At 35.2% G+C, this 16,868-nt stretch overlaps 1 protein-coding gene across 2 annotated transcripts in view; it reads left to right on the forward strand.

Moving 5' to 3' along the window:
* The window catches only part of LOC143919763 (guanine nucleotide-releasing factor 2-like), a 46,949-nt gene that overhangs the window by 5,424 nt on the left and 24,657 nt on the right, over nt 1–16,868 (forward strand). The gene's annotated exons all lie outside the window — the stretch shown is intronic.

The following is a 16,868-nucleotide window of genomic DNA, read 5'->3' on the forward strand; positions in this document are numbered from 1 at the left end:
CTAAACAAACGCGTTGGTATTCTCGCATAGGCCGGGAAAATTGAACGATTTTCCCATGTCGTGAATGAATCGTCGATGATGCGAGCTGACCGTCGCAGAATCGTTCGGCTATTTTTGCTAAATGCTAGTCAAAACATAATAACGTTTTGCGAAAAATCGACCGATCTGGCAAACTTCCTGCGGTAACGTCCCACGGGACGTTACGATGATGACTAGCAGAGGAAAATTCCTATTTACGTTTTATTCATTGATCCAGTGATACATCGGAACTTTTCTGCCGTTTTACTTTCATGCGTGTGCCAAAAGTTGATTTCGCCAACTAAAAACAATGAAAGTTGTAATTTTTTTCTCTTTTTTTTTGTTTTGTATGAAATTGATGAAAATGATTGGATTTTTTAGATTAAATTCCTTTCAATTGTGATAGAAGGCTTTAAATTTCTGAGAAAACGCAACAAAGGTAGATTAATTGTGCTCGCGTAATACCTAACTGTTGCATGTCCATCAAATAATGGTAGCGCCTCATCTCGACAGCTTGCTACGTACCTACAAAATTAACGTTTTTAGACAATTTAAAGGCGCTGTGTACGTGTCGAGATAAACATCTTTCATTTTTTTTTTAAATCAGTTTATAGCAAATGTTCTCACTGTAGTTTGAATCTTGGCAGTTTGTTTATGTGAAATTTTCACGTTCACAAAAAAATAATTAGCGCCAAATTAGTTTTATTAATTGATTCTATGTACATACATACACATGTTTATTCACTTTTGAATATATGTATGTCGAGTGTACAAAAAATACACCTTTTATATCGATTTTAAAAAATCACGTAAGAAATTTTTTATAACTCTTTTTTAAATTTTATGAATAAATGGTATGGATATTATTACCATCATATATATGATATCGCTATTCTGTCTTTGTATCTGTATGTCTAGAGTTAACGCACGCCGTACTATAATAGTCGTTTCGATTCGACATATATATGTACGTCACAGCTAAACCACTGCCAAAACGTATATACGAATACAATAAAAAAAGAAAAAAAATTCCATATATACTCTTTCCTATCAGTGTTTTCGCTCGGCAGAGAATTTACCGCCATCAATTTAATTTAATTCATTAATCGCTATTCTGTGTGTGTCTGTGTATCTGGGATTACGCTCGCCGTACTATAATAGTCGTTTCGATTCGACATATGTACATATATGTTGACAACGGCTCCTATATCTAGGGCTATATATCTGCTCAACCGGATTTCTGGTGAAATTGACCTCTTCAATATAAAATATACTAATCTGGTTGAGTGGTTGTTGAGGAATGCCAGTGGTTGATTTTGTCTATTAAATATGAATGATTGTTATTACTTTATCTATGTTTTTTTTTTATGATTTTATGATTTTAATGATGTTGTGTCAATATTGTTATTTTTATAAGTTATTATTACTGTTATGATGTTATTTTTACTGAATGACCGGCCACAGTGACGCGTTGGAGATCTCTGTAATGTCACTTTGGCTAATATGTTAAATAAATAAATATGTACGTCACAGCTAAAACAATGCCAACGAAATGTACGAATATAAAACAAAAGAAAAAACTTCTATATATGTAGTGTTTTCTACCAATGTTTCCTCTAGGCTAATAGACGGAGCTAAGTCTCTGAGCATTTATCGCAATCTATTGAAAATTTATTTCATTAATTAATTTTTCTATCGGTGTTTTATGTTGTTTATATGTAAGTATGTAGATAGGTGGTTTTTACCATTTTTTTAGTATTAAACAGTTAAATATTAAATTAAATATATTTAAAAGGTATTTGAAAAAAATTCGACCGCGTGGGGATCGAACACATGACCGACGACACATTTCTTTTAATTCTTTTTTAATTTAATAACTTAATATGTCATCGGGTACAACAGTAGTTAAAGTATATTCTTCCTATACATTGAAAAAAATAATAATAGTTGCTAATTAATTAAAAAAAATGTTTATCAAAACAACAAATCTGTAACATTTTGAAGGGCATCAAAAAATGTCTGAGAAATTACCAGGTCTTTGTTAAGACAATACATATTAAAAAAAAATAGACATTTTTATATCGCAATACAAATACGCCACTTAAATGTTGAACATATGTCACGATTGTTTCATTCTCATCGTCTATTTATATTATTATTTATACACTTTCAATTGGGAGAGAATGCCATATGCGTTTTTGTTCGCAATTCCGACATCTTTTTGCAGCGTGTAAATTCGCTCGTAATCGTCCAATTTCGAAATCTTCACGTTTTCTAACAAAATGAGGAAAAAAAACGCTGTTTTATCGCATCGGTCATTTTTTTTCATTCAAAATTTGAAACGTCTTCTGACCGAGGCACCATTTTCGTTAAGTTTCACCTTTGCGAGACTGCGCAAAGTTTCGTGATGCAAAATTATTCATGGCGAAATGGGACTAGAGGTCCGAATACATTCTGAATCTCGTGGATACCGTTAGTGTATTTCGTCGACATTGCTCAATTTTGTAGCTTTTCTTGTATACTTTTTTTTTCTCTTTCGGTTCTTCATTTGTCTATTCCTTGTCCGTTCTGGGTCTTCCGTTACTTGTGTAATGTACAATATAATGGCGTTCGCCAGCGGTTTCGGCTATCGTTTGCTCGTTTGTGTTCCGACTATCGTGATCGACCTTTCCCGTTTATCGTTCGTGTAATTGTGGTGTGTTGTGTTTTATTGGAAAAAATGATCTGATGCTTGATTTATCCGCTTATGGACGTCCGATGATGCTCACAAACACACGAGGCATCAGCCTCATCATCTCTTTATTCGAGGGAGTGACGCCACGTTTGCGTTTATCTATTTATTTTGACGCTGATGTTTGCTGTCAAAAATACCTGTTTGCGTTAAATCAAATGGTAAATAAGCGCAGAGATCACGATTTTTTATCGTCGCATCTACCCCGTTATCTAAAGTTTGTATAGACTCAGTGTTTACATAAACCATACTAAAACTCCCAACTTATGTACATATGTATATAAAATATTTAATTATTAAACAATGTGAAGTTGCACTTCGTTGATAATTTCCTACGCATTCAAAAATCGTGAATTTTCTATTATAGAGGTACGGTAGAGGCTATGCAGGAGAATCATAGTGTGAGTGATCGAGGCACTATTGTTAATTTCTTAAGAAAATACATGTTCTTACAAGCTTTTTTTGCTCTCTTGCTTTGAACACTGATGGGACAGTATATTGTTATTTGCAATTGGTCTGATGAGTTGCCTAAAGGTGCAGACAGACACACATTGTGGTTCACGGCACGATAGTTCATGCAAAAAAACCGTTAGCACGTCTAATCTATGCCATCGCAGTCTTTGGCAAAACTCACCCCTTGCAGTGTTTTCGATGATATTTTTTTTCCTTGTGTCGAATTAATAATGATTGTACGAATTAACAATGACTTGAAGACACGCTTATCACAGCAAGGCGTGACGTGCCGCAATTTTGAGTGTGTTCTTATCATAAGTTTAGTGATGACCAAAGATCGGCGTTGACAATGCTTTTCGCAACAAAAAATGGTTCACTATTGTCAATTACTATTGTCAACCATGCTTCTTTGCTCTTACTTTGTTAAATAATGTAGTCGTCTATTGTCAATTACTATTGCCAACGTAAGTCTAGTGATGACGAAGATTCGGCGGGACAGTGCTATTTTCCAGGAAAGGGGGAATTTTCCTATTGTCAAACTACAAAGCTAGAGATAAAATAATAGGTTAACAATAAAAATTGACAATAGCGAACCCATTTTGCACGTTGAGCGCCAATCTGTGGTGATGACTAGGATCGGCAAAGTTTCTATTGTCCACAAAAAATGGTTAAAAGACATTTACAAAAAAAAAAAAACTTACGACCGTCATTTAGCCAAAAGGGTTGGTTCATTATTTAATAACATTCTATTATATTTTTAGCCTTTGTATCTACATGTGCTCTTTTTTTATAATGATTTTGTGTACAATTTAAAGTAGGTACACAAGTGCCCAGTTCGACTCTTGCAGGTGTGATTCCTACTGCAATTAAAATGATGACATAGTCCATAGTGACTAAATACAGTGACTACGTGTTTAGATCAGAATTTGAACATTTTTGCACCGTTGATCAATTTTTACCGAGAAGAATCTTTTTATGGTGCACCTTACTTCCTATGTATGATTGATGGTTAAACCCAACTAAAACAGATTCCGTCTGTTACCCGCTAGAAATCATGTTTAGAGATAACCAGTGTTCGTAACAGGACTTTCATGGATCGCCATATTGAGTTTTTCGCGAAATATAATAACAAGTTATATCCATTTTCCGCAAACTCATATCAATTTCACTACCGCTAATCAAGATGTGGAATGCTGTCTAACATAGCGTGTTGTAGTTTTACCTATATAATAATGCAATTTCATTACGCGAACAGCGATCTGTTTGATAGCTGATCACGTTTTTGTTCAAATTTACATCGTGTGACATTTTCGGCCACATACAATAAAATGCCACGCTTTCGTTTTTTATGCCGGTTTTATTTTTTGCTTATTTGGTCATCGTACAGCATTTATGGTCGACAGTGTCGTCCGTGACGGTCTTATTAATCATTATGATGTGATCTGTATAACGTTTCGTCCTGTCGCTTTCACGCGTGTGTATGTATGTGTTGCATGTGTAATCATTTTTTTGCACACTTGTAATCTACTGTGCTGAATTGATTTTGGAGTCAGTATCAAACGTTGATGTTTTCGATTGCGAAAGCGTTGCTTCCGTTCGTTGCATACAAAATATGTAGTCGAATACTATGTACATATGTTTCAATTTGTCTGGTGATCATACAGTGTGTTATTAGTTTTTCATTTTTTATACACATGTACGTTGACGTGCTTCCGTGTCTTCGTTTCTTTGAGTTTTCATCTCCTTTTGTGAGCAAGTTCGTCGTTTTTTTATTATTTTTATTACGCTGTCGAAATTTGTACGCAAACTTTGAGCTATGCGTACGTATATGGATAAAAGTCGAAATTGAAAGCGATGGTTGTGATGTGTGCTTGTTAGTATGTGAAAGCGTTTCGTAGAAAGGTCGAAGTTGAAATTGAGCGTGTATGTAGTTTGATATGTGGAATTTGATACACTTCGTTAAGACTATGTTGAAGTTTACCGTAATAGGTATACGCTTTTGATTAGGTACATCTTGTGTTCAAGACGTGCTGAAATTTCAAGTTGATTTGTTAAAGTTATGGATACGAGGATGAAGATAATTAATATCATGAAGAGAAAGTGAATTGAATTAGTATTTAGTGAATGCTGTATTCAAGTTAGAAAAATATCGTTTTGTTTGGAAAGAAATTTTTCTTGGTATATTGAAGTAAGATAAAGTAACGTAGAGATTAGGGGATTGATGCTCGTCGACCACTTGTTTACTAGGGCTGATCACCTGATCTCGCGTTCGCGCCAAAATGGTCTCGGATCAAAAAGGTTTTGATCCGTGCTTCATTCGGAGCTGGCAGGCCGACGGATCGAGGACAATAATTCACTCTGATCTCGGAAATCCTTCTACAAGTCCACGTTAGAATATAATCATAAAAAGAAACCAAAGTTAGATTTGACGAAATATGTACATAAGTTAGTGGATTCGGATGGATAATGACTTCGTATTGGCGAAGTCTTTGGGCGAAACCACACAGTGCTGAACGTGGCACAAGGATTTTTTGGTAGTTTTTAACGTGCGAAAAAATTGGCCGTGTCTTGCACATATTCATGGAACGCCCAACACGCATCATCTCAAAATGACCCCCTGGAGCGTTTTCGGTAAAATCGTATCCTTGTATTTATCCTTGCTTGATAGGGATCGATAACGGTGTATCCCATATTTGAAGAAATGTGGGAGAACTTGTCCACGTGCCACGTTCCGTGCTGTCTGTTTTCGCCCTTTCAGTATAGGAGTTATTAGGATGATTAAAGTAGCATATTTGATTGCAAGCATCAAGTTCATCATGAACTTGTATGTAAAGTTTTTTTGTTATGATTTTCTTTTTTTTTCTGGAGGAACAGAATTGAAAGTGAAGGGACAATGAGTTTTGTTCGGAATAATGAATCATGCCAAATTAAGATAGAATCAATAAAAATAGATATAAAACATTTAAAACAATCAGGATTCAAGATTTAGACCACGATTTGATTTGCCTTCAATGTCGAGATTGGAAAAATAAGTTTTTTTTTGCAATTTTATTTTTAACACTGAAATCTTGCACTCAAAGCTAAATTATATATGTGTAGTATCAACTCCTATTCTTTGATTATTTTATTTATACTATATTGCAAGTCTTCGTAGTTACGTAGTGGATTGCTCACATTCAATTGAGCGTGCGCGCTGTAAGCTCCACTTTTGAAGATTTACTGCGAACATTCAAGCATTTCGATATATTCAGTAATCACCTCGAGACTACGGGCTATTTTGCGCCATTACAGAGAACGAACGTGCCGACAAAGGGTTAACACCGAGGAGCGACCTCTCAGCTCTGCTCGTGACCAGCAATAACCATCCACGTTGCAACATCGGCTATTACGGCCGTCGACGGCAACTTTCTCGTTTCGTTATCGCCAATTTTCAGTGTACCTTTCAGGACAGATGGACCGATCTTATCTGCTGCTTCTTCTTCTCCTCCTCCGGAGACGATAGGTCTGGAGAGTGTAGGTGAAATGGGCGGTGGCCGTCGGTCATTGCTCTGAAACGGTCCGATCGGCAGCGAGCACCCACGGTGTGATGGTCACGAGTCGGCTCCACACAGCCCAACGAACTTTCGCCCTCGCCGACGTTGGTCTTAGCCCAAGAAGAAGTGGTACTCACCTCTAGTATTGGCCTGACGATGTCTCGAATCTGCCCGGTAATCTCTCTTCCTGCATCGGCGACCGTTAAACGAACGTACATACATAAATGCTCGCTCGATACGCCAACTTCCAAACTTTATGCATCTAACAGTCGTGCATCGGCAAAACCCTATTCCTGTTCCGCCTCTGACAACTCTGGGATCGTTTGTTTTGAATTCCGATCGTACCTTGACCAACTCGAGTCCTTACACTGCTAAAATTTCTACAGCAGTCACACGCTGCCACGACCTACATATTTTCGTGTGGAACATCTCAGGATGTGCCCTTAGTCTTACAACTAGACGTTTTTGAGTTATTTTATTTTTACTTAGATATGTATTATATATACCAGGAAGGCCTAGCAGGTAAACCCCAATGCGCCCTCCTAGACAATTAATTTCAAAAATTGCAGCATTTTATATTACATAACTCGATGTATTTCAAGAGGCTGAAGAACACGAAATTAACAATTAATTAATCCATAGAGACATCTATCGATTTAGACTTGTACATAATTTTTGTACATATTGTACATAAATCAAATTCAGATATTTCTGATATGGCGGGTAGGATGGTTTTTGCCAATTTGATAGGAACCGTTTCAACAATTTAATCACATAAATTGGCCAACTCTAATAGGAAACGATCGACTTGGAGTCACAAATATTAGCACGGGATCGAACCCGGCAACCTCTCGGTGCTAAACATAAATGTAACCACCGAGCCATACTGTTTTGGCTATGTATACAATTTAGATGGATATGAAATGTCTGTTATTAAACTGAGCTATTTAATAATAGAAAATGATTCACTTTTGATATGTTGCAAAATATCTCGTTTTCTGACTTATAAAACTTTTAAGCTATATTTGTTAAGGTGATGTGACATCAAGTTGAGGGGTGGTGACCTCACGTTGAGGGTTTACATATGATTTAACTTAGTTAACCTTTCGGATTGAAATATTGCTGAATAGTTCTCCGACGGAAAAGTCTTTTAGATTATATTTGTTGAGGGGTGGTGGCCTCGTGTTGCGGGTTTGTGATTCAACTTTGTTAAAATTTAAAATGGCTTGAATGATTGAAAAATTTCTGAATAATATTCTTCAATAAAATTATAACATATACTTCATATAAAGTCCTTCAGAACAATTGCTTCTTTAGTCTTAACAGCTACCTATCCATGAATTTGAATGACTATCTTATCTTATCAGTTTGCGCAATAGTAACATTCTTCTGGCAGCATCTTTTAGACCTAACATTGTTAAGTTGCTAATTTTTATTTTGTTTTGAAATTAATGTCTGTCTAATTCAATGATTTCGATTAGTTACAAATATTGACCCAATATATGTATGTATGTATGTACATATGTACGTGATACAATTTGAAACCGCCCCCATATACCTGTTCCCGCCCTGGGCTACTGTCTGTTTCGCCCATGCCAACGAACGACCTTTGAATGTTGTTTAAACTATGTACATACTCACACACATTGATTGGAAACCACATCGTTCAGAATCAACTCGACTTTCTTTTTTTGATCATGTTGATTTATTTAATACATTTACGAGTATGTCCGTCCGACGAAACACACTCCATCACTTTCACTAGTCCTGCGAGCAGCACAACACAGGTAATAAGTACAGCGGCGACTACTTTCCGAATCAACATTATTTTATACGTATTTTATGCTTGGTCGAAGAAAACCTTCAATTAGTCTCGCTTCCTCGGATTGTTCTACGGCTACATCCTCGGTCTCCGTAGCATCCGTGGTAGCAGCAGCAGCAGCAGCAGCAGATCTAACGGTGATTCGCGTTTTCGCATCCGGAAGGACGTTCTCGTGCCTGTTAGCTCGCGCTAAACCCGTTCAGCTGGTGATCAATGTACAATAATAAATTATTCATGCGAATTACTCCCGTCTCCTGAGCATTTACTGTACATTTACCTAAGCGTGCCGTGTAATTACACTAATGGCTATGGTGTTCAAACAGAACTTATCGAACGCCACGGGAAATGATGCCGCTTTTTTTTTCTTCTTTCTTTTTTGAATCGTTATTTTTCAGACGCATCTAAACTTTCATTAGATTTCAACGTCCAAGTTTTCACCTCAGCTATAATTTAATTAAAGGCGCGCATTCGGAATTCTCTAAAACGTGTCATCACCATTCACCAATGACTTATATGTTACTCATCAATATAATATGACAAATGGGCATGGTATTACGACTCGTCAAATCGCTCTGCTTTTGTTGATGCGTTTTAAGTAATATAAATCTGTATCAGTGGCGTGCCGTGAAAATTTCCATGTTTTTGTCGCACAGCCTTACTTTCGTGTGCGCGAACAGGATACAGGGGGACTATGTGACGTCATACTGAGTTCCCTTATATCCTGCTCGCGCACACGTAAGTGAGGCTGTGTGACAAAAACGGGAAGATTTTCACGGCACGCCTCTGATCTGAAACTATATTTCAATAGTATTTGCATGTGGCAAATCTTAATTTCTATTGATCAGTTATGATGATCTGATCAATATAAGTCCTGTACTTTCTCCGTGTTCAAACAGACGTTAAATTAATAATAGCCATATCTTTTTCGTGATTCTATATTATCTTTTGAAGTCGTATCTTGATATTTAGTTTCGATTTTCTGAGTTTTTGCCATATTTATATGTATGTACATACATACACTGAAAATTTAGTAAGAGGAAGTATAGTATTTAGTTTTGCACTTAATGATGCTGATTTGAAATAGTCGTAGTCTGTAATTATTCAACAGTGGTAAAAATTTCGTTCCCACGGAAGGACAAACTGATATTTATGTAAGTAATGTCAAGGATATCAAAAATTCGAGCATCTAGCGCTTAACGCCTCGTTGAACTGATTTGGTTTTTTTTACCACATACTTTATTATTATGAAACTTTTGAATGCATCGCTTAACGAATGCGCTTCGTGTGTGACGTAATAATTTTAAAAAATAAACAGGCGGAAAAATATGAAAGTGCCCAGATAATTGAAACATCTCGACGCGAATCGCGAGATCACGAATTTTGCCACGAAGTCGTGGCCGAGACGTAAGTGGCTAGAATTGCCCCACCTGTTGGTCGTAATTGGTCTCTAACCAAAGTGAGGAACCGCGGCTCGTTTCCGTTCCTGTTTTTAAAGGCGTAGGATGTCCCTGCTTTGTTGATGATATGTCGACTGACGAGAAACAAGCGCAGGAGATATGCTTGGCTGATGAGTGGAGTGTGAGGGATAACGTTTCCAAAAAAGATAAAAACCAAACTATTATTTTCTTCTCAGACCCACCTTAGAAGTTATCACAACGATCGGCCATTATTCTAAATAAATTGCTCTTTATTCGACGTACAAATTATCTATATATCTATTCATAGTCTGTACATGCTATAAACAAGCGGAAGAATACAGCTTTTTTTTTGGGATAAAATTAGCATGTACTAAATATATTTTGAGGGTATTTATAATAATAAACAAACAACAGTCGTATAAAAATATTATATATGCGGTTCATAAAACTTATATCCATATTCATGACCAGTGACATTTTATATATAGAATGGAAGATTATTAAATAAAAAAAACTTGCTTAAATTTTAATTTTATACTTTTAATTTGTTGAAGATTTGCAAACTTGATCAATAATTTCATTCAGAAATTCATTTAACCGTTAATAACCTGTTCGAGATGTGCAGTTTCATCTCCTACTTCCTTATTTCGTTATCTCGCCGCTGAAATGACCCGCGCGATGATTATGTATATTTGGTTCAAATTTAACCGTCCGGTCTAAAATAGAAAACTCTCCTCACACTTCGTATTCAATAGAAAAATCCTTCTCACACACGTTCGAATCATTAAATGACGATTCATTCTCACTGCTTGCTAAGAATTAAAATAACATTAGTTTGCGAAAATTGCTCTGCGTTAATTAATTGGACGTATGAATTCAAACGATTGCACTTTTTACACTTAGCATGTGCAGAAAATTTCTCACAATTTATATACCGAGCGCATTGTCCGCGCATCGAAACGCTCAAGACTGCTATTATATTTATAACAATTTTTATTTATTGCATTCAATTCATAGAAAGACTCGTATGTACTATTATGATACTCACTGAATAACTACAAGCATAATTTGAAGTAAATTCCTACATACATCATGCGGTTGTTTGCTTGTTAAGGTTCGCGTCGTAATAAAGGTTAATCGTCGAATTGGAGAGTGGTTTTTATTACCGAATTTGTGAGCTTCATTACGACTATCGTCATTATGCTTTTTTTTCGCCGATTGAAATGTGTGTCAGAATAACCAGATTTGCCGTTTGATATGGAAAAAAATCGAAGGCCTCCTCTATGTATGTATAATATGTAGACGCCGAATGACGATCGTCAAGCTGACCGCACGTACGTAAAAGGAGCAAACGATTGCATACTTATAATAAACGCCTATAATATTTGGACCGATCATAAGTCATGTTGACTCATGCGTGTCATTAAAATTGAATTAAAGTATAACCTGCATATGATGTGGGACGATTTCGATCCTGAAGTCCCCCCACAATCATCATTTTTGACCTTCCACGCAACGAGTATTGATTATTTCCGTCTCTTTTCCCAAACGTTTAATGAGACTGCTTCCTATGTTCTATACAGTGGGTGAATAAAGCATCATATTCCATTAAGAATTTTTTAAAATGGAAATTAACAACCCTTGTCTGTATATGAAAATTTTCAATGGGGGATTTTTTTCTCTATCTGTAGATCGATGGGCGTTACTAATTTACAAAAATTGACTGTAGATTTGTCTATTAAGCATATTTAGCAGAAACATAAACATTTACATACGACAGGGGGTCCCAACCTTACTATGGGATGGACTCATACGAGATTGAAAAAATAATGGGGGATGGAAGCCAGATTTAAAAAATATATTAAAATTCAATATATTTGGTAGCGTTTTATTTTGAATTTACAGATTTTCGTTTTACTTTTTAAATAAAGTAAAATAGTACAATTAATTGTACTATAATTGCAATTGTTGACATGGGATTTAAATTGCTGAAAATTTGCACAAATATGTAGAATCATAACTGGATTTAATTTTGTAGGCTCCATTTTTCAAAAGATTGTGCTTTTTTTATCTTAAAGTGGATTCCAAAAGTTTTAACCTATACCGTGAGATTTTAATATGATGCTATTTCGAATTTTCTCTTCTTCAATTTTTGATGTTCCTTTTTGAAGAATTCCTGCTATGGATTTAGCAATTTCATTTAAATTTAGTAAAAATCTAGCTACAGCTTCGATAGTGGCAAATTGCATTGAATCTGCCTTCAAATTGTTCCAAAAGGTTTTTAAGATTAGTATAATAAATAATGCTGGGTCAAAACTATTTTCACCAATCACTTTTTTCATCATTGGAAAGTATACGAGAGAAATTTTTGAAATATTATTTATTCAAAACTTTATCTTAGCTTTTAATGCTCTTATAGAGCTAAATTTTGACATTGAATTTAAATTTTTTTCTTATAGAGCTCATTTCAGCTAAATGTTTGTTTTTAAAAAACGACTTTCTTCCAATTAATTACTTTTTTTTAAACTCTTTAAAGCGGGCGCATGCAAATAGCTCTATGGGGCACAAGTTTTAAAATATCTGACATATTAGTTCTATATGAACAGTTAGGAAGGGAAGGGGGTCTGATTAAATAAAATATTTTTCGGAAATGTGCTATACATTTCCGAAAATATATACTATATATCCTATATATACGTTATATATATATATATATAGGATAACGCGATTCAAAAAAGATTGACAACTCAAAATGAATTTTTATATATTTTTATATAATATCTACATAAATACTAAAATTCGTTGGATGGAGCGTTTAATATAATCGCTACGTTTTTGAGACAATTGCATTTGTTTAAACGAATCAAAACAACCGACTGCGTGACTGATGAAGAGTTTGTGGTCATTTTCATCATCTCTGTCATGCTCCGTTGTGTTCGCAGCTCAATGGCTCGTCCACTTCGATCGTCCCCGTTGACGTACAAATTGCAATTTCCGTATCGATTTTGTTGCAATTTGTCATCGAACGTTCATCCATTGAACGATTTGTCTATATGATGTTATTCCATAAAACGGTATTAACAGAGTGGCAAGTCCCGTATTCTAGATCCCGTGTCCGTTTGAACCGGTTGCTCGTCACGGGCCTACGATTAATATCTCATTGGACAGTAGACCAACTCGCTTGCACGTGGATTTACAATATTCATGTACTTAATCTGCGATCGAACTGTTTTGTTGCCTATTATATGTATGTACTTACCTTGGCCGAGACCGTTAAAACAATAAACGAATTTTTGACAGTGCTTTTTTTTGGTATGTAGTATATTTTGATGCAATTTCGATCTTTTGGTATTGTTTCGTTTTCGCTCATTGTTTCACACGATTTTTGTAACGCCTCGAACATACACAGGATCGTTCGACTCGAACGATCGTAAAAGTGATCATTATCCGTTCGTGGATTTCTGCTCAAGATTCGTGTTCATTCAAATTGGAAAGTCAACGTTCTCAGACAATTATTATGTATTTTGATGAGCGATTTTGCTTTCGGTCATAGATCCATACGCTACTACTGCTACACAAAACACTTTCGCAGAAATCATGATAACTTTTGTTCTATATTTTTCTTCGAATATCACAATAATAACTCTCGATTGTTTTGGTGTTTGTTTTTTTTTTAATAACAAGTGGCTTTCGATTGCGGTTTGGCCGTTGAAATTATAAAATTGAGTCATTTTGATCGAAAAGTGAACTTTTGAACTATTGTGTGCAGATAAAATATATTGTTAGCTATATTTAATGCCGTGTGTCACTCGTGTGCGAACGTGCTATTAAGTAATTACGTTTCGTAATCCGTGATATTACAAAGTAATCATCAACTTTTATGCGGCAATCCCTTGTTAGTACCGTACGCCGCTCTTTATAATTGCTTGTTTTGTGTATAATACATACATACATACATACGTCAAATAACCGTACTGAATGAGAAATTTGTCTATCAAATCTAAAAAAACGTGCTTATTTTTCTTAATATTTATTCACAGGAATAATTTAAATATGAATAATTTAGGTTCGGTCCCACGATATAGTTGAAATGTGTATCTATTTTTCGGTAACAGTCGGTAACCGGAGGCTTTGACGCTGCATGCGGCTCTTTATATGAAAAAATGCGACTCTCCTTATTGAAAATAATCAATAAATATATAATTACGCATATTTAGCACTGAAAATAAAATCATTCTCATTTCATTTGTAAAACTGAGAAAATATATTGCAAGTTTTATACAGAGATTATTTTTAAAATTCATAGTAAATTTCAAGAAGTATTAACGAGGCTAAAATTGATGCTCTCCGAGCTATAAATTCATACAAAATATGATTTAAAATTTATTTATTTTTTAATTAAATATACTGAGCAACAAAAACAAATACTGGATCGGAGACCAATCAATCTTTACCAAGTTTGACCCACTGAATTCGAATATGACAATTATTTTTGTTTTCTTGCTCTCGTTTAAGAGATATGAGCGTTCAAATAAAATTGGCAATTTTTACAGATTTTTGGCTTTTGCAGTCTTTAATTAAAAATCTAGTATTGCTGTGCCAAAAGTGAGTATTGGAATCAATAGTCAAGATGCTTTTTCTATTGATTGTGACTTTTTATTGCTTTGATATACTTACAATTTATTTACAAACGAATTTTAAAAGTCAAAAATATGCTTTTGTTTACACAATTTTTTCCGCAATATTTTGAGATAATTTCGCTAATTTTTCACTTCATAAGGATTGGTTTTTTTGTCAAAATTTTTTGTGATAGTCAGTTGTGTTTTCTATTGATTCTGATTTTTTATTGCTTCTGAGAATTAGGCCCTTTGTTCGAAAAAAGTTACGAACCACTGATCTATGCTATTACTATAGCTTTTGCGAAAATTAATGAATTTTTATTAAATCTTTCCGGTTGGAAGCACGTCTTAACGGGTAATACTCGTAAAAAAGTGAAGATGCAACACTCAAGAAAAAGAAGTCATTACTTAACTTGTAGTAACTGCTTATAATGTGTTGATTCATTCTTTCACCGCATGGTATCCTCCTTTTCATAAGCACACTCGCACACATATCTTCAATACAACATTGTCTTGGAAGCGTTCCAAGGTGAAGGCAATTAGCACGGTTTCAATTGAGATCCAATCTGAAAGCGATAAAGGACTGTCCACATTGGGCAAACCTAGCGTGCAATCGGCACATAAATCTAATTTGTAAACGTGTACGTGTTAACGAGCCCCCGACTCCGAATTCGGACCTGCCGAATTGTGCAACGTCTCAAAAGGAGGAATACATGTATATGTACATACACTCGAATAGAAAATGTAGAAAGTGTTGGATGCGAGGTGCAGTCACGGGGTCCGAACCCGGACTAATAGCATGGCAAGTAGAGCGAAACAGTCCGACTGCCGGTCATTTGTCGCGTCGCACCGGTGCGTTTCCCGGCAACAATAAAAATTGATCTCATACGCACGCGCCTATTATATACATTTTCTATGTTTGAAACAAATGCTTGTTATTATCATGTTTCAAAATTGGCGGTATGTGGTCGCGGTCAAAATACGCCGTTTCGATGGATCATTGTGGTCGTTATATGTATGTCACTTGCTAGTTTACATCTCAAACAGAAGAAATCCGTATTAGGTTTATACCTCTTCCTCTCCGTCCCTTCACATTTTCGGTTAATATCAACCGCTACATATGTGTGAAGGTTTGTAGAAAAGTCTTTTCGTAATATTTAAGTGATTATTATCTTTATATAATACTAGGAAGTTCTAACAGGTAAACACCAATGCGCCTTCCTAGTCAATTACAAATATCGATAATATGTAATTGCATTATAGAAAAGCATTTTTATATTATATCAATAAATTTCGAGAATGCTTCAAACTTGAACTTTTGTGAGAGATTCGAAAGGTTGCCGATTTGGTGGAACTGTTTCGATGAAGTCAGATAAATTGGCAAGGTCTGATACGGAAATGATCGATTTGGAGTCACATATCTAAAGTCTAGCCAGCAAACACCGGGCCAGGTAACGAACCCATGTTCACTCAGTTTAAAGCATTACACGCTGACAACTGAGCTATGTTGCTGTTAAGATATGTACATATATGTACGTAATGTAATTGATTCAGTCCCAGTCACTTTTCTTTCAAATGCGAATAAAATTGATTTATTTCTAAACTAAATACATTGCAATAAGAAATATTAGAAGACATTTATTGCGACATATACTTCTGCAAAATGATTTTAAATGGTTTTCAGTATTTTGGGATTATTTATGTAAGTTAAAGTTTTGTATGTTGTAGTAGTCGAGCTAGTGACGAAGACTCGTACGACATTTGTTTTGATTTTTTGTGATGGAGGTATAGACATTCCTATGATTTTTTGACAAAAAAACTAAATAAAAGTAAGCCAAATATTTTCTTCAGAGGTTTCCATAAAAAATTTCCGAATTAAAATGGTCGATATTCTCCGGTGAAATTTGCCTTATCCTGTCAAAGATTAGAACCATTAATTATGCGTTTGTGTTCGATTCCGGCCACATAATCTTTAATACTCGTGTGTTTGTTAAGAGTTAATTTTGTTTTTCTTCTTAAAGCGGCGTATTTGGTTTCAGGCTGTCAAGTCGTCAAAGTGACTATGAAAGCATTTTATTTAATAGTTTTCGATTCCTTTTGGGAATATATAAAAAGAAATGTAATGGAAGCTAGACAGTGTCAGTTTAATATGAAAGTGCTCGTTAAATATTTATACGTACTATTTTGATCACAGGAAGGGTGTTACGATCCGAGGCATATTCTCCCTTACATTCTGATTTAAAGTGTCACTCGGAAAATTTTTACTGTGCCTAA

This window comes from Arctopsyche grandis, chromosome 12 (genome assembly GCF_051622035.1).
Source record: "Arctopsyche grandis isolate Sample6627 chromosome 12, ASM5162203v2, whole genome shotgun sequence".
Lineage (NCBI taxonomy): Eukaryota > Metazoa > Arthropoda > Insecta > Trichoptera > Hydropsychidae > Arctopsyche > Arctopsyche grandis.